Genomic DNA, 23,299 nt, shown 5'->3' with positions numbered 1-23,299 from the left:
TCTGAATCAATGTTACCATGTTTTTAGGGAGAGAGCACATGCACTTTAGCACTGGTTAGCAGTGGTAAAGTGTCCAGAGTCATAAAGCTAGCAAAAATTAGGTCAGAAAAAGAAGAAGAGGAAGGCAAAAAGTTTGGTGGTGACCCTGCAGACAGGCCATTTCCAACACAACATATCCCAGCAAGTATGAATGGGATAAAGCAGAATGGTGCCATATATATGAGAACATTTCTGCCGTCTCTGAACACAGGTGCACATGTGGATGCCATGCACCAACATGGGCACCCTTTCCCCATTGTGCAAGGGTGTCTACGTTATAGTTAGCTTAGGTTTTGTGCAGGAAGAGTTTCTTACTGCACAAAACAGTATGCTTTAAGGTATTTTCCTCTTTGTATATGTGCTGCAAAATGGAGCACACATGCAAAGATGTAATAACAAGGAATTTTAAAATATATTCTTGTTATGCCTGCCTGCACAAGATTTTCACCCAAATACCTCTCTGTAATTCTTTTTAGATAGGGATTTGTGTAAAAACCCGTTGGTGGTTGCATGAAAAATGCCTCCTGAACTTAAAGTGACACGAGGCAGCGCATTGCCATGCACTGCTTTACTTTGAGTTACAAACCAATGCCAATCCTGATTTTCTTTGGTTTGTAAATCAAAGCAATAGATTTTGCATCAGCTCGTGTTAAATGTGTAACGAAAGGGCATTGTAAATTTCATCTTACTAAATCCAATTGTTGTATTCAGATGTATTTTCGATCGTTTCAGTATTATTTTTGTTAGCGTTTAAATATTAATTTTAATCAGTTGTGATAGCAACGTAGAATATTTCAACAATGACAGTCACTTTACGTATTTCTATTGCTTTAACTGTCCAGGTTACTACACAAAAGTATCAGTTACAATTGCTGTTACCGCAGTGCATTGTCTTCACCAGGCGTTTCGGGTGTCACTAGCAAGATGAGGCAGAAAGTAATTTAAACCATAGACTGTGTTAAGCATGGAAACTATGGGGATAAGATAAACAATATATATTTATTCTTGTGTTCTATGATTGTTCTCATTGCTATGCAAGAGTTACAACAAATCCAGCCTAAATTTAGCTTTCAAGAGAATACAGTTGATCCTTGTTCCCAGAGGGTCCTTTTTTGACGAAACCAGATGTGTTAATTATCTGTAGAAGATGATCTGCAAGCTTAAACATTCAAAAAAGATAAGCTATTTAATTGTGCTTTTGTGCACAAACATTATTCATTAAGGAAATATAATAATGAAACATTGTAATAAGAGAATTAAACATTGGTCTCATTAAAGGTGTGTACTAGAGGAGGCATGACTTTGAAAAGTCTCATTTCCGAATATGTAGCCAAAGGAAAAGGATTCATGGAGCTTTTTATGCAGAGAAGTGTCCGAGAAAAGATGCATAAAAAGACTGTTTAAATATTTAGTCCCATATTTAAGAAATCTTAGCTCTGCCTTTGTACTATTTTTTCTGATTCAAAAGTGGGGCTAACCTAGCGCCATATTTATATTTTGTCACTAGACTTGTCTAGCGACCAAATTTCAGAGTTAGCATCATTTTCTGGGAGTGCCACCACACCTTGCGTCACATTGTGACATTAATATGCAAGGTAGGTGTTCCCTTCCCAAAAATGATGCTAGCCCTCCAGAGCCATATGCCCGATGCTAAAATTACGCATGTTAAGGAATGGATCCCAAGCAATGATGCTAGGTCTGATTAGCGTAGAAATTGAACGCGTGGTCAGACCAGGCGGTAAAATTAGGTCCACACACAGCAGGAGCTTTGGCAACCCCCTGGACAACATGGATCTGTTATTGCTCCAGTTCGGCACACGCCGTAGACAGTAGGGGTGACAAAATGTCCCACCAGCACCACCACAGCAACCCCAAACACCACCACAGCAGCCACAAAGACAGCACAGAAGGTGGGAGAGGATATTTCAACAGTGCACAACCATCCTTGTGCTCAGGGAACAAGACGTCATCAGACTCTGCTATCTGAAGTGGGAGTTAATTGTACGCCTGCTGCACCATATTGCACCAGACATCACTGCAAGGTTTGAAACTCCAACAACGATTCCACCAATGACCAAACTACTAGCTGTCCTCCATATGCTAGTGTCAGGATCATTCCAGACAACTGGGGCACAAGTGGGTGGGATCTCCCAGCCATCCTTCTCGGTCTTCATTCCAAAGGTAATGGAAGCAATCATCGGCCTCATACCCCACCACATCTGGTTCCCTAACACCCAGCAACTGCAGCAGGAGACCAAGCAAACTTTCTACCAAATCGCTGGAACGGAACACCTCTACAGGAACTGCAAAACCCACTCATTAGAGAAACATGCAGCCCATTGTGGACCACTGTGGGCTCTCTACAAACAACCAAATATCCCGGCAGCATCCATGATGCCTACATATTCCAGCACTCCGCCATCAAATAGCGGTTCCAGGATGGACAATATGGCAATGGCCTACTCGTAGGTAAGCCACCATACCAATTATTACATAGACAACACAGCAAACTTGTAGGACAAACAATACATACACCACACTAAGCATGCATGGACAGAGGAACACAGATGTACAGACAACAACACATATGCCACATGCCACATAAACCCCATTCATTGCACACACACATTCACTCATATGTACATAATATAGGCTCAACCTGACTGACACACTACGTGAAAGACATGTGGAGCTATATCCCCTTTGCATTCAGAAGCTGGTCCCAAACGACTACAAGTGTCCACAGGTTGACAACTAAATACAGACCCCTAACAGATAACACCTAACAATTGATAGCTCAGCTATGGGATTGTCAATGTAAAGAAAGTTACATATAGGCACTACCCCCCCCACCCCCTTTGTCATGATATAGAAGCCTCCGGCGGCACCAATATCAAACGCCATCCAAGTGCTGCCATCACTAAAACATACCAGAGATACCCATTGTGTTCATCTTCACCTGTCTGGTGCATTGTGCCGCACACATAGGAATACAACATCACCAGCCATGAAAGACTATATGTAGGGATGGACACCTCACAGCACAGCTACAATCATAGCTGGTAATTCCACAGCTCCCTAACATGATACCAGGATGCCAACAGGGGACTGTGGCAGCTGGACTACTGACTATGTACTATGAAAGGCCACAGATGCATGTGAATGAGGAGACATGGGACTTAGCAGGACTGGTCATGAACAGCAGGGCATTGAAGAAAACCACATCATTCCCTCTCCTGTCACACAGGTGTCTGAAAACTCATGCATATGTCATGAAACATACCATACAAGTGTGCCACACTGTAACCATGATCCACATTCATATACGTCTGCCAGCCAGCAATTGGCCACAACAACACTGTGCAAGGGAATTTTTCTAAAGGAAAAGGGATGGGATTCACATGCTACACAGAACACCTGTGTCATGGCACACAACAGACAACATAGGTTCAAAGTCCCCGGAACATCACTGTTCTGCAGGTCTAAAGTGAAGGGACTGAGAGCCACATGTCGGGAAAGTGGCACAGTGTCGAAAGCAGCAACACTGTAATTGTGCCCCTTTTCAATCACTCTACTGCCACCATGTGGGCGCCATATACAATATACGGCACACTATGACGCAGAGTAGGTGCAATAGTGTCAAGCTAATGGATGACATTGAAGGACTCTGTAGGAGTACTGACAACATACCTGACCACTTCACGCACAGTACATAGGGACCCAGTAATAGAAATGGTGTGCCCCCTCCCAATGCCTGTCTGTGCAGGTGTTTAAGGTATCTGCGAAAAATCATGCCTAGGAACCTTGGAGAATTCTCTGCACCAATTTTGCTAGCCCTCGTATTGTGTTAATCTCCCTCTTGTACACAGGATGTCTAGCACAGGCATAATCTTCCGCAACGGGTCACTAAGTGTCTCACGGCAAGAGTAGTGCCACATGAAACATGGGGGGCTGAGTTTGGCCTTGTAGGGCTACCATAGTGTCAATACAAATTATGCTATTGTGGTACAAGGAGGTGGTAGTTTCCACTAACATTATGATACAGTCTCAACTATGAACAACACAACTCATATTTGGCATGGTTGAACTGTCAGTCCAGAATTAATTTGACAATCACCAGATCCCTGAGGCACAACCCATGATAATAACGTCCACCACCACATACCAATTCAACTTTTCAACCAAACAGGAACACACACAATGCCAGGTGCAAGTCTGAGTCATTACTCCACCTAAAACTAACATCTGCCATGGCACTTAGGAACCTACAAATATGCATGACTGACACATGTTCGTATACACCTTTGCAGCTGACCAAGGGTATTGCATCCCCGCATGGGTAATGACCCCCTTTGACAACCCGACAAGGAAGGTGGGCATACAATGAAGGCCACAGAAGGACATGAAATATGGTGGTGAGGACATTTGGGCTCCTAAAGTCAAGGTTCAGGTGCCTGCCTCTGACAGGAGGAAGCCTGTTGTATTCACCACCGCTGGTATGCAAGATAATCCTTATATGTGCTCTCTTGCATAACATTTGAATTCAGACTAATGCCCCGGGGATGAACTGGTAGATGTCCCCAATGAAGAGGAGGATGACAATGGTGAAGGACAGGTGGAGGAGAAACAACAAAATACTGCAGCAGGAGTGTGCAGGAGACAACAAATTGTACTGAACTTCTTCACCTAGACACTTCACAAAATAATCACCCTATAAATACCACAATTAAATTACTTTGCACCTTATTGTCCATGGCATACTCATAATCTACTTCCAATACCACTGGTAAGTTGCCCATACCTCAGAGAGCTGGAAAAAACCACAACAGTTGCAAAGAATGTTGGAACATAGGTTGTGATTTTTTTAAGGTCTACCGCCTCTATGCCGCACATCAGCATCACATTACTCATGCGGCTCTCTAATGCCTGGATCCATACACCAGAAATACTGAGTGGCATAATGTATGCATTGCGTAAATGTCAAGCCCTTGCACCACATCATTCTTACACCAGGCAAGATGTATGCAAGGGGGGTGTACACATGGTAGGATGTGTTTCTAAATGTTGTACTTGAAACTAAGGAACTAAACTGTGTCACAACCCAGGCAGGTAGCTGTAACACTAGCACTAAGCAGCTGTGACAAGGGGAACACCATTGGTATCAATTGACCATCATGTACTGGTCAGGGTTAGGGCCAAAAGTCTGGCCCTAACCCTGCACAGTATATTAAAGGCATTACATATCGGGAGCGCCATTGGCTCCAACCCTGCCGCATGGTGTGCTGTCTCTCAAATATAACACACACATGGTGGCTATGGAGTGTGCTAAGGGCTGCAAGACAAGTGGAGCAGCATTGGGTGCTTCTCCACTCTCTACACATATGCCCCATAGTCAGGAATGATCAATTAATTGGGGGAATATACCACCACATGAAGGTGTGGCTGGGATGTAGGCGTAGTCTGTAGCACTTCCAATGTACTTTCTTGGACACATGTCACACAATTGTGTTGTCTTGACTTATGCCTGCAGCTAATCTGGAAATACATGTGAAGACTGTTGTACCAGTGAATGGCCTCGGTAAGAAAGTGTTAGCAATTACCTACAATTGTTGGTTTGTGTCTGCAAGGTAACCCAGTATAGTCTGTATTACACTATCACACATGACATATGAACACATACCTCTCAATGACACACACAGATGTCTGGCCAAGAGAAAGTGACATTCTGGGACCAAAACTCAAATGGCTAGGTCTCCCACAGCCAATCCTGTTTGGGATGTGCATGTAAGTCTAGCAATCTCAAAACATGTTACAGACCCATCCAAAATTGTATGGGTGAAGAAGGAAACAGAAATGTTGCATGTGGCATGTTACATAATCATAGCTGAGATGAATCTACACACTAACAAGATACACTCATGGGGAAAGTGGCATAGGTTGTAAAATGCAGATGTGAGTGCATGCCCATGTATACCAAAGGATGTGGTATAACAGCTGAGAGACTCCTTCAGACACTTGGAGATACAATATGGGGAGAAAACACTGACACTACACAAGTGCTGTGGCTGGTGTACTGTCATATATGTGTGTGGAAGTCATGTAATCTAGCAAAGCCTAGGAATGGGAGGGATACTATCACTTAGCCAGTAGAAGAAGATGTGTTAATCTACAAAGTACACAAGTCTCACGTAGCATCCTGTCCATGTATGAGAGGACAATGTTGCAGTAGAAGATGTGTACAAAGTCTAAGCAGCCTAAAGAATGCCAGCAATGTAGGACCAAATCCATTCCAAACAAGATATGCTGTTAATGTTGGAGAAGGAACACACATAGACCAATAATGACTGTACAACACACCAATGTTACCATCTGATCAGCACACATATATTCACAGAGAATGTATGGGTCAGTGTATAACCCATCCATGTTGGCAACAACTATGTACTTGCCCATTGCATACCATTGTGACAGAAGGCAGTGACAGATGACATTATCTGTGCCCTGGGTCAGAAAACATAAGCAAGTTACACAAGATATAAATGCCCTAACCAAACATCATATGGAAAATCCAAGCAATGTATAACCATTTATGTCAAACCATGCCAAATGATGAAACATGTCCTACACGAACAAGCGGCCAGTCCCCTGTACATGATAGGGCAAGCCTGACATCAAGTACCCCAAAGGCAACAAAACATGCTAGGCCATGGGATCACATTTGTGCAGGTGTCTGTTTGCAGGGGACTGCGCAATGTGCTGCTGAAAAGCAATCATGATGAAGATAGATCCCCGATCCATGCCCCCTATCACACCCACTAAGGCTACATTGCCTCTTGACACAGAGGGCCTGCTGCTTGTGGACAATGGACTGAGCTGAGTGGAGCACCGTCAACCTGCATCAATACATGCAACCATGGGTCTGTGCGGGCACACACATAGCCACAGGAGCAAAGATGATTAGGGTGCCTTAACTGCCTGACAGGAACCCTGCAATACAGTTTTTTGCCATTGTATGTAACAGTCAAAACAAACATGTTTTGGTTAATTGTATGTACCAACTGTGTGCCTTTCACACATATGTTTGAATACTCTGCACACATGTAAGCCCATACAGTTTCACTGTGAGGAAGAAATGTGTTATGCCCTTTTTGATATAGCAAGAAGTGATCTTCCAGCCCCTTTATATTGCTCTTCGTAGTGATAGGTAAAGAATGGTGGATACCTCACACTGACAAAAATTGGATTGATCAAACAAATCACACTGTAGATCCCACTAGATGTGCAGATTGGTCTAAGGGGTGGGTATGTACCCACACTGGACGGGTGCTAGATCCATGTCTTCACGCAATACCAGGAGAATGTGAATGGTTACCTTATCCTATTAATGGCACAGACTTATATCAGATAGGGACAGAGAGCATATGTTATGTCACTAATCATCCCTTACTTATTAACGGATTTATACAAACCACCAGAGAGCAAGTAATGTGTATGTGCAATATTACCAGCATTATTGACATAAGCACTCACATCTTGTACCAACCAACTAAGTTCACCATAACCACATTACAGACACAAATGCGACTGCAGTTAGAGTGGAACATCTCACTTGTTGTTAAGCTACCCCGATTAGAGGCAATCAGGCACTACGCACAAGTTACCTTTGCTAAATTTGATATGGCAGCTAAATACACCAAGGATACAGCCATACAGATGACCATAGACGCTAAATATAGGGGGTGATTCTGACCTCGGCGGTAAAATGCCCTTACCGCCGGTCAGAAGACCGCCATAACACCGCCGCGGCCGCGGTCAACCGCCACGGTCATTCTGACCCACAACGGCCAAACCTCCAAAAATCCGTCCTCCAATGCAGCCCGCCACATCGGCGGGCAGCGATAAACTGGAGATGACCAAACCTCCACCGTCACACCAACAGAAATACGCCCATGCCATTACGACCCACGAATCCACACGGCGGTCATTCAAACGCGGTATTCCATTGGCGCTACACACCGCCGCGGTCAGAATACACACACATCACCAAAACACAGCCACATTGGACAATTTGAAAAACACACACCTGATACACATACACACACCACTCCCACACAATCAACCAACTATAAAACACACACCCACATCACCCACAAACCCCTGCGACCCCAATTACTGAGAGAAGGAGAGAGAGACACAGCAGACAATCCAAAGCAAGACACACTGAGGCACACTACACCATCACACACACCACATAGTAGCACAAAGCACCACTCACCAACACACTCCTCATCACATACACCACCCCACACCTCACCCACACCACCCCATGGCACCCCAAAGGCATCCACGATTTTCGGACCAAGAACTCCGGGTCATGGTGGAGGAAATCCTAAGAGTGGAAGCCCAGCTCTTCGGCTCGCAGGTGCAGCACACCAGTATAGCCAGGAAGGCGGAGCTATGGCAGCGGATCGTGGACAGGGTCAACGCGGTGGGACAGCATCCCAGGAATAGGGAGGACATCCGCAAAAGATGGAACGACCTACGGGGGAAGGTCCGGTCGATGGTCTCCAGGCACAACATCGCGGTCCAGAAGACTGGCGGCGGACCCCCACCCACCCCTCCCGAATTTACATCGTGGGAGCAAGAGGTCTTGACCATCCTGCATCCTCAGGGCCTCGCAGGAATAGCCGGAGGAATGGACTCTGGTAAGTCCCATCTCAACTACTATATCCCCCACACCCCACCAGCATGCCAACCCACACCCCCACCCTCACCCCCAACCCCCCAGCACACATCCTTCCTGACAATGTCTCACCAGCACAACCCACCCATCCCAACACCAACTCCTGCATGCCAACACAAACCATGGGCACCCATCACCTAAGCATGACCACTGCACTAACCCCTCCCCCCCACTAAATACCCTCACAACACCTCCCTCCAGGGAATGCCTGCACTGGGGGACAAGGGCACCCACAACACGCATGCTATTGCACACACAGAAACAATAACCAAACTCTCTTACCCCATGCAGGACCCGAACGACAACACACCAGCCAGGAGGGTCCAGAAGTGTCCATCCCACCACCGGAACAGGCCCACACTGAGGATAGCAGCTCTGTCGACAGTGAACCTGATGACCAGCCCGGACCATCGGGGACCTCTGGGCAGTCGGTTCCCCTCACCCAGACACAGGCCACACCAGACCCGACCCCCTCTGCCGACACCAGCACAGCTCCCACCCAGCGGGCCCATGCCTCTGTCTCTAGGACAGCTCAATCAGCGGTGTGTCTGCCACTACAGGGCACCCAGGCTAACCCAACACCCCAACAACAACAGGGACCTGGGGGCAGTGGGAGCGGGCACACCGGCCAGGGGACAGAGGCCGGGGGAAACCGGGCAGCTCGGAGGGCTGCTGTGCGACAGGGGGGGGAGGAGAGGCCCAGGGAACCCACTCTCCAAGAGGCCCTCACCACCCTCATGGGGGCCTACCACCACTCCCAAGAAACGATGGCGACGGTACTGGCCAGGTTCACTGAGATCCAGGCACAGCAGGAGGAACGCTACATGGGGTTCAGGGAGGAGCTGAGAATCATCGGGACCGCAATGGGGACCATCGTCCTGGCCCTCCACAGGATAGAGGACGCATTGCGGGACCATGGTGCACCACACAGGGCCCCTGTCACTAGGCCGGACCAGGAACAGCCTACCACCTCCGCCGGCGCTAGTGGACAGGAGGTCCCAACACCTCGACAGCCCCCCAGAACCCCACCTCCTGCTGAAGAACAACCACCCCGTAAGAGGAGCCTGAGACCAAAGAAAAAGACAGAGTAGGATGTCAAGACCCCCGCCAGCAGGACATACCCCCTCAAGTCTTCCCACTGTCCCACATTGCCACCCTGTCCAACCATGAACTGCCTATGCTCCATCCTTCCACAGGCAAAAGAACAATGCACCTGTGAGACTGAGAACTGGACTCTGCCATGGATATTCCTCCACCCCCACCCATCACCCTTAGAATCACATGTACCGGTATCTAGCACTGTAAATAAATCACATTTTGCACACAAACCTGTTTTGAGTCATGCTGTATTATTAACAAAGGGATAACATATTACTGTTCAATTTCTGTTCTGTCAATTAGTCATGACAACATACCAATGTCAATACGCTGTATTTCATGGGCGAACCAAGCAGAAGTCAGGTACTGAGTCAGACAGCACTGAGAAGGGAAGGGAAAGGCATAAATTAATAAAAAACATCTGTGGGGAACTACAGAAAGTACAGATGCAGGAGGCTAGAAGCAATTGTGAAATGGCGTGGGTGATTCTTACCTGGGTGTTACTGGAAATACTGTTGTATCACTCTGTCCCTATTGTCTGTGTCGTCCTCAGAGTCTTCCTCCTCTTCACTCTCCACAGGCTCCACGGCTTCTACAACACCACCATCTGGACCATCCTCCTGCAGGAAAGGCTCCTGGCGTCGCAAAGCCAGGTTGTGAAGCATACAGCACGCCACGATGATATGGCACACCTTCTTTGGTGAGTACATTAGGGATCCACCAGTCATATGCAGGCACCTAAACCTGGCCTTCAGGAGGCCAAAGGTTCGCTCAATCACCCTCCTTGTACGCCCATGGGCCTCATTGTAGCGTTCCTCTGCCCTTGTCCGGGGATTCCTTACTGGGGTCAGTAGCCACGGCAGGTTGGGGTAACCAGAGTCACCTATTAGCCACACACGTTGTCTCTGTAGCTGCTCCATCACATAGGGGATGCTGCTATTTCGCATCACATACGCGTCATGCACTGACCCTGGGAACTTGGCATTTACATGGGAGATGTACTGGTCAGCCAAACAGACCACCTGGACATTCATCGACTGATAATTCTTTCTGTTTTGGTACACCTGCTCATCGTCTTTTGGGGGTACCAAAGCCACATGGGTCCCATCAATGGCACCAATGATGTTGGGGATATGTCCAAGGGCATAGAAATCACCCTTCACTGTGGGCAAGTCACCCTCCTCGGGGAAAATGATGTAGCTCCGCATGAGTTTCATCAGGGCAGACAACACTCTGCTCAAAATCTTTGAAAACATAGGCTGAGACATTCCAGATGACATGGCCACTGTGGTCTGGAATGACCCACTGGCCAAAAAATGGAGGACTGACAAAACCTGCACCAGAGGGGGAATCCCTGTGGGTTGGCGGATGGGGGACATCAGGGCTGGCTCCAGCTGGGCACACAGTTCATGGATAGTGGCACGGTCAAGTTGGTATCGAAGGATTATATGGCTTTCTTCCATTGTCGACAGGTCCACCAGCGGTCGGTACACGCGAGGATTCCTCCTTCTCATCCCAAGTCCCAGCGGACGGTGCCTAGGAAGGACAACATGGAGCACAGAGTCAGCCAAACCACAGGTACGGACAGACAGCTTACACAGTTAAAGAATGGCAGTGGGTTGAAAGGCGTGTATGTGTGGCAATGCAAGGCCTAGGCCTGTGTGTCGCAGTCAAAATTAAGCCATGTGGGCCCTTGAAATGGCGGCTGCCTGACCTGTGAAGTGGGACAATGGGATGTGAGGTCACTGCGCTGGCGGGGCACACCGTGGCGGTAGGCGGTCGAAGACCGCGGAGCAAAGCCGCATTGGTTAACATTGAAGCCTATGGGTTTCAGGAGCCAATAACGAAGTGCGCCGGCGGTCGCGGTACGCACCGCCGCGGTACGCACCGCCGCGGACGTGACCGCCATTTTCTATCTGCTTAATCACTCGAGACCTGATCATCCACAGGAGAGGACCTATACTGCAAGTGCTGCTGTGACCTCGGTCTGGAAGATACAATGGCTGCTGTGACTGGGGAAAGGGCCCCTGCCTTCACGTCTGAAGAATTGGACAAGCTCGTGGATGGGGTCCTCCCCCAGTATGCGCTACTCTACGGTCCTCCAGACCAACAAGTGAGTACCCCGGGTGCTAATGGAATGGGCTATGCCTGTGTGGATTGGGGTGGATGTAAGTTGGTGCGGTGGGGGGCGAATGAGGAGTGCAACGCCCGACAGATGAGAGCATGTGCCATATGGCAAAGTGGGTGGGGGGGGGCCAATTACATCTAACATGCAGGCCATTGATGATTTCCTCCTTTCCACCCTGTACATGTCTAATAGGTCAGCGCCCATCAGAAGATCGAGATTTGGCGTGCCATCGCCAATGAAGTCCGGACCTTGGGGGTCCACAACAGACGGGACACCCACTGCCGCAAGAGGTGGGAGGACATCCGCCGCGGAACAAGGAAGACCGCAGAAACACTGCTGGGGATGGCCTCCCAACCTAGGAGGGGTGCCAGTCGCACCATGACCCCCCTGATGTCCCGGATCCTGGCGGTGGCCTACCCTGAATTGGATGGGCGCTTTAAGACATCACAGCAGACACAAGGGGGTGAGTATCAGCACATTCTCCTATCTTTCTGCGCAGTGGAGGCGTCTGGGTGGGGGAGGAGGGCTGTGGGTGACATTAGGCCAGGGCGCTTTCTGTAGTGTAGTCCTCTCCCTTAGGCATGGCCCTGTGCCCCCGGCCCCCACCTCTGTAGGGTGACAAGTACAGCCATTGAAGGTCCAGCATCTCCCATGTGCACGTTTGACGTCTCTTGGCCTGTTGTCCTAGTCAGTAGTACTGAGTAGTGTACCCCGAATGCGCGGCTTAGTGCATTAGGCTCCTGTGTTTGTCCTCTCCGCCAACGGTGTTGACATTGCATGCACTCAACCTGGTCTTCTTTTTTCTCCCCCCACCCTTTCTCTTCATCTTCTTGTGCATGTGTGCATTAGCATCATCAGGCGGAGGAGATATGGCATCGGAGCACGAGGGAGCTGCAGGACACAAGGCCCCGGTGGGCCCAGGAACAGACACCGAGGGCACCAGTGATCCGGAGGGCGAGGGGAGCACCACGACGGGGACCGCTGGTGAGAGCAGCGAAAGCGACACGTCCTCGGATGGGAGCTCCCTAGGGGTGGCGGCAACATCCGTGCCCCCCGCCTCTACAGGTACAGCCGCCACCCAGCGCACCAGCCCCGCCCTCCCAGCAGCCCCTCAGTCTTCGCTCCGTGCCGCTTCGCCCAGGAAGGCGCGCGTCTCCTTCGCCCCAGGCACCTCAGCCCCTGCCCCTGTTGCCCCTGCTGCCCTCAGTGCGGAGCTCATTGACCTGGTAAGGACGCTCATTGTTGGGCAGACGACCCTTCTGAATGCCATCCATGGTGTGCAAAGGGAGGTGCAACAGAGCAATGCGTACCTGGAGGGCATTCATTCGGGTCAGGCTGCCCATCAACGAGCGTTCACTGCTCTGGCCTCAGCACTGACGGCAGCCATTGTCCCTGTTTCCAGCCTCCCTCTTCTGACTGCCTCCAGCCTGTCTCTGTCTCCTGTTCCTCAGCCTATCCCATCCACACCATCAGACCAGCCTGCACACACCTCAACACCCAAGAGCAGCTCATCCAAACACAAGCACCACAGATCCCGCAAACACTCACCCGAGCAACACCCAGATGCAGACATGCCAACAGCCACTGCCACCCCTGTGTCCCCCTCCTCCTCGTCTCCCTCCTCCCTCCCTGTGACGTCTACACTCACACCTGCATGCACCCCAACATCAGCCAGTGCTTCCATCACCACCTCACCCTCCAGTACAGTCCACACTCGTGCAGTCACCACCCCCACTGCCATGTACACGTCCCCTGTGTCCTCTCCCACTGTGTCTGTCACCCCCTCTTCCAAGACACACAAACGCAGGCAGCCACCCACCCAACAGCCATCCACCTCACGACAGCCTACAGCACCAGCACCTTCACCCAATGACAGCACACCTGACTCTCCTACAACCACCTCCTCTACCTCCACTTCCATCTCCACTTCTCCTACCCTTTACCTTGGCCCTAAAAAACTTTTCCTGGCTAACCTTAACCTCTTTCCCCCCGATGAGCTCCCCCATCCATCTTCAAAGAGTCCCAAGAGCACCGCAGCCACCACCAGCCCAGCTTCGGGTGTCACTGTTGTGCCTGGGTTCTGGAGCCCACCCTTTGGCAGCAGTGACACATCGATCAGCAGCAAGGACACGTCCAGCCCCCCCCCCGGCAAGAGGACCCGCAAAACCAAGGACCGCCGTGCGAGGACCGACAGGGCTGCCCCCAAGGAGCAATGTGCGGCCACTTCACCACCCACACCATCTGGGGGAGGCAAGGGCCCGAGAGCCCCATCAAAGGAGCGGAAGGGCAGCAGGAGCGCGGAGGAGGTGGACCCCACATGCCACATCCCAGCTGGGAAGGAGGACACTAAGGAGGCCAGGAGTCCGTCCCCGAAGGGTCCAGAAACGTCACGGTCCGAGGGCGACTGAACAGGGAGTCCAGGCCAGGTCTGGCTCCCTTGACCTGCTGGATGGGCACCGCTGAACAGGGCCCGCGGTGCAGAAGAGCACCGCTGAACAGGGCCCCGCCGTGGAGATAGGCACCGCTGAACAGGGCCCGCGGTGCAGAAGAGCACTGCTGAACAGGGCCCCGCCGTGGAGATAGGCACCGCTGAACAGGGCCCGCGGTGCAGAAGAGTACCGCTGAACAGGGCCCCGCCGTGGAGATAGGCACCGCTGAACAGGGCCCGCGGTGCAGAAGAGTACCGCTGAACAGGGCCCCGCCGTCTCAAGCACCGCTCCGCTGGGCCCTTCCTCTCAAGCACCGCTCCGCTGGGCCCCGCCGTCTCAAGCACCGCTCCGCTGGGCCCTTCCTGTCAAGCACCGCTCCGCTGGGCCCCGCCGTCTCAAGCACCGCTCCGCTGGGCCCTTCCTGTCAAGCATCGCTCCGCTGGGCCCCGCCGTCTCAAGCACCACTCCGCTGGGCCCTTCATTTCAAGCACCGCTCCGCTGGGCCCTTCCTGTCAAGCACCGCTCCGCTGGGCCCCGCCGTCTCAAGCACCGCTCCGCTGGGCCCTTCCTGTCAAGCACCGCTCCGCTGGGCCCCGCCGTCTCAAGCACCGCTCCGCTGGGCCCTTCATTTCAAGCACCGCTCCGCTGGGCCCTTCCTGTCAAGCACCGCTCCGCTGGGCCCCGCCGTCTCAAGCACCGCTCCGCTGGGCCCTTCCTGTCAAGCACCGCTCCGCTGGGCCCCGCCGTCTCAAGCACCGCTCCGCTGGGCCCTTCCTGTCAAGCACCGCTCCGCTGGGCCCCGCCGTCTCAAGCACCGCTCCGCTGGGCCCTTCCTGTCAAGCACCGCTCCGCTGGGCCCCGCCGTCTCAAGCACCGCTTCGCTGGGCCCTTCATTTCAAGCACCGCTCCGCTGGGCCCTTCCTGTCAAGCACCGCTCCGCTGGGCCCCGCCGTCTCAAGCACCGCTCCGCTGGGCCCCGCTGTCTCAAGCACCGCTCCGCTGGGCCCTTCCTGTCAAGCACCCCTCCGCTGGGCCCCGCCGTCTCAAGCACCGCTCCGCTGGGCCCTTCCTCTCAAGCACCGCTCAGCTGGGCCCTTCCTCTCAAGCACCGCTCCGCTGGGCCCCGCCGTCTCAAGCACCGCTCCGCTGGGCCCTTCCTCTCAAGCACCGCTCAGCTGGGCCCTTCCTCTCAAGCACCGCTCCGCTGGGCCCCGCCGTCTCAAGCACCGCTGAACAGGGCACCGCCGTCTCAAGCACCGTTGATGGTTCATTGTGCCCACCATGCCTCCTCCTTGACCAGTGGAGACTGTCATCCACCTGATGGACTGTGGCTTTGCACTCCCCAGGATGGTCCAGTGGGCAATCCACCCACTGCAGAGACTTGAGAGACTGTGGCTTTGCACTCCCCAGGATGGCCCAGTGGGCAGCCCACCCACTGTAGAGACATTGAGAGACTGTGGCTTTGCACTCCCCAGGATGGTCCAGTGGGCAATCCACCCACTGCAGAGACTTGAGAGACTGTGGCTTTGCACTCCCCAGGATGGTCCCGTGGGCATGGTGGCTCCTCGTGGATCTGGCGTCGTGGACTCATGTGGCTGTGGTGCCCCCCCCTTCCCTTCCCCCTGAGGTGCCTGTAGTTTTTACATCTGATGCCCCTGCAGTGTTCTCTCCAAAGGACTCAGGTCTCCTGTGTGGGCTTTGCCCTTGTTTCTCAAGACTTTGGCCCACGGACATGCTGAATTCGTAGGATGTGCTGGACTTGGTACTTCAGTTATACACTGATGTGTATGTCATTTGTTTTGTTGTGGATATCTTTCATGGTTGTACGCTAATTTTCTGGAGCTTTTTGGTACATAAATATTTATTCCAAATATGATTATGTCCTAGCATTTTTCAGGGGTGTTTGGGTGGTGTCACTGTGACTTGGTGCTCTGCATTGGTGAGTACATGATTGGGGGGGGGGGGGGTCGCATATGTGTGTGCCCGTAACCTTTCGTCCTCCCCCTCCCGTGTGTCGTAGGTGCAGTACTCACCGTTGTCGTCTGCGCCGGACTTCGTACTCGTGGTAGATGAGAAGGTAGACGAGAGCAGGTAGGATGTTTAATTCGGGTTCCATGCTGTCCTCCGTACTCGTGGAGTGTGTTTTGGTGAGCGTTTTCCCGTTCGTAGTCTGTTTCCGCCGTGTTTTTATCGGCGGTGCTCCCGCCCCGGAAAAGGTGGCGGATTGGTGAGTTATGATAGTGTGGGCGGTACATTGTCTGCCGCCTGCCTGTTGGCGGTGACCGCCGCGCTGTTTGTCTGTACCGCCGCGGCGGTCGGAGTGTTAAGTTGGCGGGCTGTGTTGGCGGTTCCCACCAGGGTCAGAATTCCATTTTTTGGACCGCCAGCCTGTTGGCGGGTTGGCCGCCACTTTAACACCGACCGCCAGGGTTAGAATCACCCCCTAAATATAGTGTTACATCCGCTAACTTGGTTATTGATTGTTTGTGTTACGCTAATGACTATACTATGTAGCCTATATGTACGCACAAAACAGCTTTATACTAAGATGCAGGCGCTTAGAATAACTCTGACAAATATTCATAGCAACCTAGCTAGCAGAATGTCAAAATAAATGATAGCTGTTTCGCATGCATCGTGCTCATTTAAGAGGTGGAGTGACCAGTATAGGGAAAGGTGCGGAAGACATTGTGACGCGAAGGGTTAATTAGCTTGAGCAGTGTAGATGAGCGTGATGCCTGCTGAAACCCGAACAACGTGGAAAAGTTCACTATGTTATTTTCAAACTTGTTTGTGTAGGAGACTCCGTCTCAACCTTGAGAATGAGAGTACAGGGAGAAGATGGAATGAAAACAATGGCTGGGGAAAGGCAGAGCAGCCAAGAGACAAGTGCTGATAACATAGCTAGAAAATGCCAGAAAGGGATAGAATCCAAGCTTCGAGTTATTTAAGCACTGAAGTGCGGGTGAGGGATTTGAAGCTCGCAGATGGGGTTGTGAAAGCTGCCATCTCCAGGCCCAGCTCTGCCTCCCTGTTTGCTGTTCAGAGACCGTGACGCTTGAGGGGGAGAAAGGTCCAAGCGGGCGGTAGAGGGCTTCCCAGCATTTCGTGGACTAAGTTAAGTTCCACACAGGGATAAAAGGCCTTTGTTTCTCTGCTCTATTATTATGATTGATTATTCTGCTTGCACTGTCTTTATAATCTGAAGTATTCAGCTCATTTATATTTTGTTTTCTGAACATCGTAGTGTGAGCTTGCTGCAGTAATTGAAACATGCATTTTGGTATGCAGTTAATCAAAGCTTATCTGAAGTATTCAGCTCGTTTATATTTTGCTTCCTGAACATCGTAGTGTGACGCATTTTGGTATACAGTTAACCAAAGTTTATTTCTGTCAATGAACTATTTGCTCATATATATACATAGATGCTCTTTGTAGTGTACTCATATATAAATAGATGCTCTTCATTGCTATTTTTATTCTACCATTGTTGATGTGCTAAATGCATACATTTACCTGAAATTCTATTAAAGCTAAATTGTATTCATAATTGGTGTGTGGTCCTTCATTGCGTGTCCTTATTGACTTATACCGAACAGGTGTCAACCAGTTACCCGGATAAGACAATGGCCAACATATTTCCATACTGAAAGACAGATTTGAGAGGGGTCATATCCCATGAACACACTGCTTTGGCATTCATTACACATATTACAAGAAACATATCTTGCCACACACACGTCACATACTGACCTTCATTGACACGTCAGTGCACCATCTCCTGCATCATATGTGTATGGAGAACCATATGTTACATGTGTGGCATAGCATCATGAACCCTGGACCATACAACAAACCACAGTGTGGACAGATATGCATGCACTTTTCCATGGGTTATGTGAAATCAACCCAGCCATAGTCCACAGCATCCTTTGTGTATGATTTGTCAAGGGTATCACATGCATTAACATGTATTGGACATAGCCCATCCTATCTAAAGCGGTGTTGCCAAATGTAGACTTAGAAATCAGACATGACAATGTTATAGACCCACAAGTATGTGTTACATCACGTATGTATACTTCTTAGTTATGTTGAAAAAGCATATCAATACACATGCAAATGGTAGCAGTCATTGCATGCATCACACACACACATACAAACATATGGTATCACATTCCGATGGTATTGTTACATATATGAATGCACATGCACACACACATAACCATAAAATTCTGACTACATAGATGCAAGGAATGTGAATCTGGGTGCACTGTCAGCCTTTCCACAAAATCCATGCATTCCCGTTATGCGTCAAACAATTTGACGCAAAAGACAATTCTCCATACAATGCAAATCAAGAAAATGACATCTGGCCCCTGCGCATCAATCGCAAGTTGACAGGCCTTCATGGAAAAAAACATGCATGACTGTCATGCGGCAAAAAAACAACGCATATCAGAAAACATGACGCACAAGCCCAGGAAGTGATGAAACAGATTTCCTTGCTGCAATCATGGCACAGTGATTTCACTTTTACTTTACAGTCATTTTGTCTTTGATTGTGAGAGGTTGTGTGGAGCTTGTGCTGTTCGAGGAGTGGTGTTTTTTTTCTGAGTTTTGCATTGTGTCCTCTTGCTGTCCTGTCAATTTTGTAATTTTTGTAAGTTTTGTGCAGTGTTGTCGTCCTGTCATAGTATTTGTTTTGTCGGGTGTTTGTCTTGGGGTACTGTAAGCTGTTGGGGTATTTGGAGTTAGGTGGTGTAGTGTAAATTATTTTTGGGGGTAACATACTTGCAGTAAGGGAAACTGAAATATGTTGGAGAAGGGAAGAACCCAACACATGAGTGGAGATGAACTGGGAGGGTTCATCTGGTTGGTGAAGCATTACCTCCCCATAATGTTAAAAATGGGTGGCCGGGTCATCCAGGACTACCCAACGGAGGCACGGAAGCTGCGGTGGGGCAAGGTGCTCCACCACCTACGGAGGATCTTTGGTGTTGTGTGGACAGACCACCAACTCAAACACTGGTGGGCAGACCTCATTGCGTGAGAGGGCGGTCTCTTGGATCACTTGGTGATTTGGATTGGTGGATCAGTTGGTAAGTACCCCTTTTGCATTGCAACATCCACATTTGTTTGTGGATAACAGAATCACATAAGGTTGACTGCAGCATATTTTGTCAACGGTCAGGACAGTAAGTTTAGTGTCTAAACCAAACGACATTTAAGAGAGCCTAGCAATGCACCGGTTGCAGACAAATTGCACATTCCTCTTTGTGCACATTGTGTATCACATATACACAATAAAGTATCAAATATCAGATACACATGTGCAATGGTTCAAGGGTACATGTTTCCCATTCACAAAATTACATATCATCGCGGTCATTACAACTGTGCAAATGGGGTAAGTAATGTTAAAGTGATGGTAAACATGAGGCTGAAGTATTGTCAGTCATGGGTGTGTGTGTGCTGAGAGTCATGTATGTGCAGAGTGACATGACAGTTACACACATGTAAGAAGGAATGATTGCCTTATGATGCCTCATGATGCAACATCTGTGTCTAATTTTTTGAAGGTGGTGTTGCCAATGGAGGCAACTACTACCTAACCATATGTCAGTTTTTGACAAGTGCAAGCATTGCGGAAATGTGATAGGCTGGTGCCTGAGTGGTTGCCTGCTTTTTACATAGATCAACTACAAGAGTCAAAGCTTTAGCCAAAGGACGGTATCCTTTCCCCCTATATTGTTAGAAACATGTATCTGAAACATTTGCATATGTCTGCCACCCAATTCTGTGCATGTTCTTGTGTGATAACTATGAGCCACATATGTGAGAAACAGGTGCAGCGCAGTGATGTGCCCTGGATTTTAAACACAGGCCTGCCCCGTATTTCCTCGAGTGCGGGGCAGGCCTGCGTCTGTGCCTGCACCAGCACATAACTCAGCAACCAGCACGAACACAGACATACTTGGACCACAGTACAAGTGTGTCTGTGTTGAGGGAAGTGTGTATGTTCAGGAAGGTATTCCTTTCTGGACATAAACCATCTACAATGGTGATATGCCACTTCTATGTGCTGCAGAATGCAGGCCACATAGTAGTGCCAAAACATTTGTCATGTTCGTTTGTAAATGTGGAGGAAGGGACGCCTAACTGCACATAAGCAAACATCCATGGTATTTTACCTCTTCTGTGTGTGCCTTCAAATGGCACACACATAATAGAAGCAAGAAACATGGAGGTATTAAAGCATTCTGCTAATCAGTGCCAAACGGCATATGCTCTCGCCCTCAAACATGGTAACATTGGCTCATACCCAATTGGCATATTTATTTACTTTACTTGTAAGTCCCTAGTAAAGCAGGGACTGTAAATTGAATGCTACTTGTGGGCCTACAGCACTGGTAGTGCCACCCGCATAAGTAGCCCCTTAACCATGTCTCAGGCCTGCGATTGCAAGGCCTGTGTGTGCAGTTTCACTGCCACTTCGACTTAGTACTTTCCAAGCCTTAAACTCCCCTTTTTCTACACATACATCACCCCTAAGGTAGGCCCAAGGTAAAACATAGGGCAGGGTACTATGTAGGTAAAAGGCAGGACATATACCTGTGTGTTTTATATGTCCTGGTAGTGGAAAACTCCTAAATTTATTTTCCACTACTGTGAGGCCTCCTCCTTTCATAGGCTAACATTAGGGCTACCCTCATATATTGTTTGAGTGGTAGGTTCTTATCAAAAAGGGGTAACCAGGTCATATTTAGTATGGCAAGAATAATAATACAAACCCCTACTTCTTGGTGAAGTTGGATTTTATATTGCTTTTTTTAGAAATCCCACTTTTTAGGAAGTGAGCATTTCTTTGTACTTAAAATCCATCTGTGCCTTACAGCCTGTCTCTAATCCACGTGTGTCTGGCCTGGTTGACAGCTCCCTTGTGCATTTCACCCAGACAACCACAAACACAGGATACTCAGTCACACCTGCACTCATCTGCATATTGAATGGAAGGTTGGAGGGGCCTGACACTTACAAAGGCTAGTGGCTTGCCCTCACACAATGGACTGTGAAACCCCCTACTGGGGCCCTGACAGACAGGCCTGTACTGAAAGGGGACCTTGTGCACTTTAAAGCAACTCTTTGAAGTATCCCCCACTTCAAAGGCATATTTGGTATATAATCTGGGTCACTGAACCCACCAAAGCAGACACTTCCTGGAACAGATACTTCTGGACCAGATCCTGCAACCTGTCAAGAGGAGCTGCATGGCTGCCCAAAGGACTCACCTGGACTGCTGTGCTATGAAGGACTGTTGCCTTGTTGTTGTCCTGCTTCCTTGCTGCGTCTGACTTTGCTGAGAAGTGCTCTCCAAGGGCTTGGATTTAGCTTGCCTCCTGTTTCTGAAATCTCAGGGCCAAAAAGACTTCCTCTCCTCAAGGAAACTCCTTGTGCAGTGAAAATCGATGCACAGCCTGCTGGAAAAGACACACAGCCTGCACAGCGATGAGAAAATCGCTTCATCGCCGACCCGGAACAATGCAGCCCAGCACCCCAAGTGGAGATTGGCGCAGCGCCTGCATTGCAACCGGAACTTCGACGCACAGCCATACCGGATAGAGGCAGAACCAAGCCGGAACAACGCAGCCTGACTTCCTGAGTGAAGAATCGACACAGCGCCTGCCGTTCGACAGAAACTCCGACACACTGCCCATCGCATTGTTGCAGCACCTGTGACTTCGTCCCGCATACCCAGGATTTCCACGCATCCTCCCTAGGCGTCAAAAGACCCTGCATCGCAGTGAGGATCCAAGACTGCGGAAATCGACACAAAGCCCTTGCAGCGTGGAAAGAAACAATGCATTGTCTGTGCTGCGTTGGAAAATCCGACGCACACCTTCCTTTTTCCACTCATCTCCTCCTCTGCAATCTCCGTGCGTGTAATGTTGACGCAAACCAGGCACTTTGTGCACCCAAGAGACAATTGTTAATTTTCAAAGACTTAAGACGGCTTAACATTGCAAAAGTGATATTTCAACTTGTGCTTATCAATTCTTGATTGTTTTGATGATAATTTAATCAGATAAATATCTTATATTTTTCTAAAACTGTGTGGTCATTTTTGTGATGCTTGACTGAGTTATTGCATGATTTATTGCACAAATGCTTTACACATTGCCTAAGTAAATCATGACTGTTCAGTGCCAAGCTACCATAGGGTGTGCACAGGATAATTTTGATTTTGTGTGACTTACCTTGACTAGGATTGTGGTCCCTACTTGGACAAGGGTGTAGTCCTCTGCCGCTAGAGACCCCATTTCTAACATTGGTGATCAGCGGTGAGGCTAGGACTTTTGTTTGTGCAGTATCATACAATAGCTATGTGTACACTACCTATCTGCAGTTAAAGGTCAATTTGATTTTTGTTCTTTTTCACTGCAATTTCTTTCTGCTTTACTATTTTTTAATCTAATCCTCAACATGTCTCTGGCTGGGTGACAAGGAGCTGGAGAGTTAGACCTAGTGGAGATATACACTGTCAGCCAGCTGAAAGGGTTCTGCAAGGGGATGGGAGTATCTACCTGGAGTGCCTCCAGGAAGAAGGAGTACCAAAAGGCGCTGAGGGCCTGGGCAGAAGCCTGTTCACAAGAGTATGTTGAGGTGGAAGGGTCAGAGGATGGCTCCCGAGAGGATTCTCAAATAGCAGTGGGGGATGACACCCCTGGATTTGTTCCCCCTGTTAAACAAGGGAGCAGTGTTTCAAGCAACAGCCTGACTGCAGAGGAAAGGAGGGAGGAGAGAGAATTCCAACTTCAATTAGCCAGATTAAGAATGGAGGAAAAGAGAGCAGAGAGAGAG

The sequence above is a fragment of the Pleurodeles waltl genome, chromosome 2_2, assembly GCF_031143425.1.
Source record: "Pleurodeles waltl isolate 20211129_DDA chromosome 2_2, aPleWal1.hap1.20221129, whole genome shotgun sequence".
In the NCBI taxonomy this organism is placed as follows: Eukaryota; Metazoa; Chordata; class Amphibia; order Caudata; family Salamandridae; genus Pleurodeles; species Pleurodeles waltl.
Note: the sequence above shows the minus strand (reverse complement) of the source record.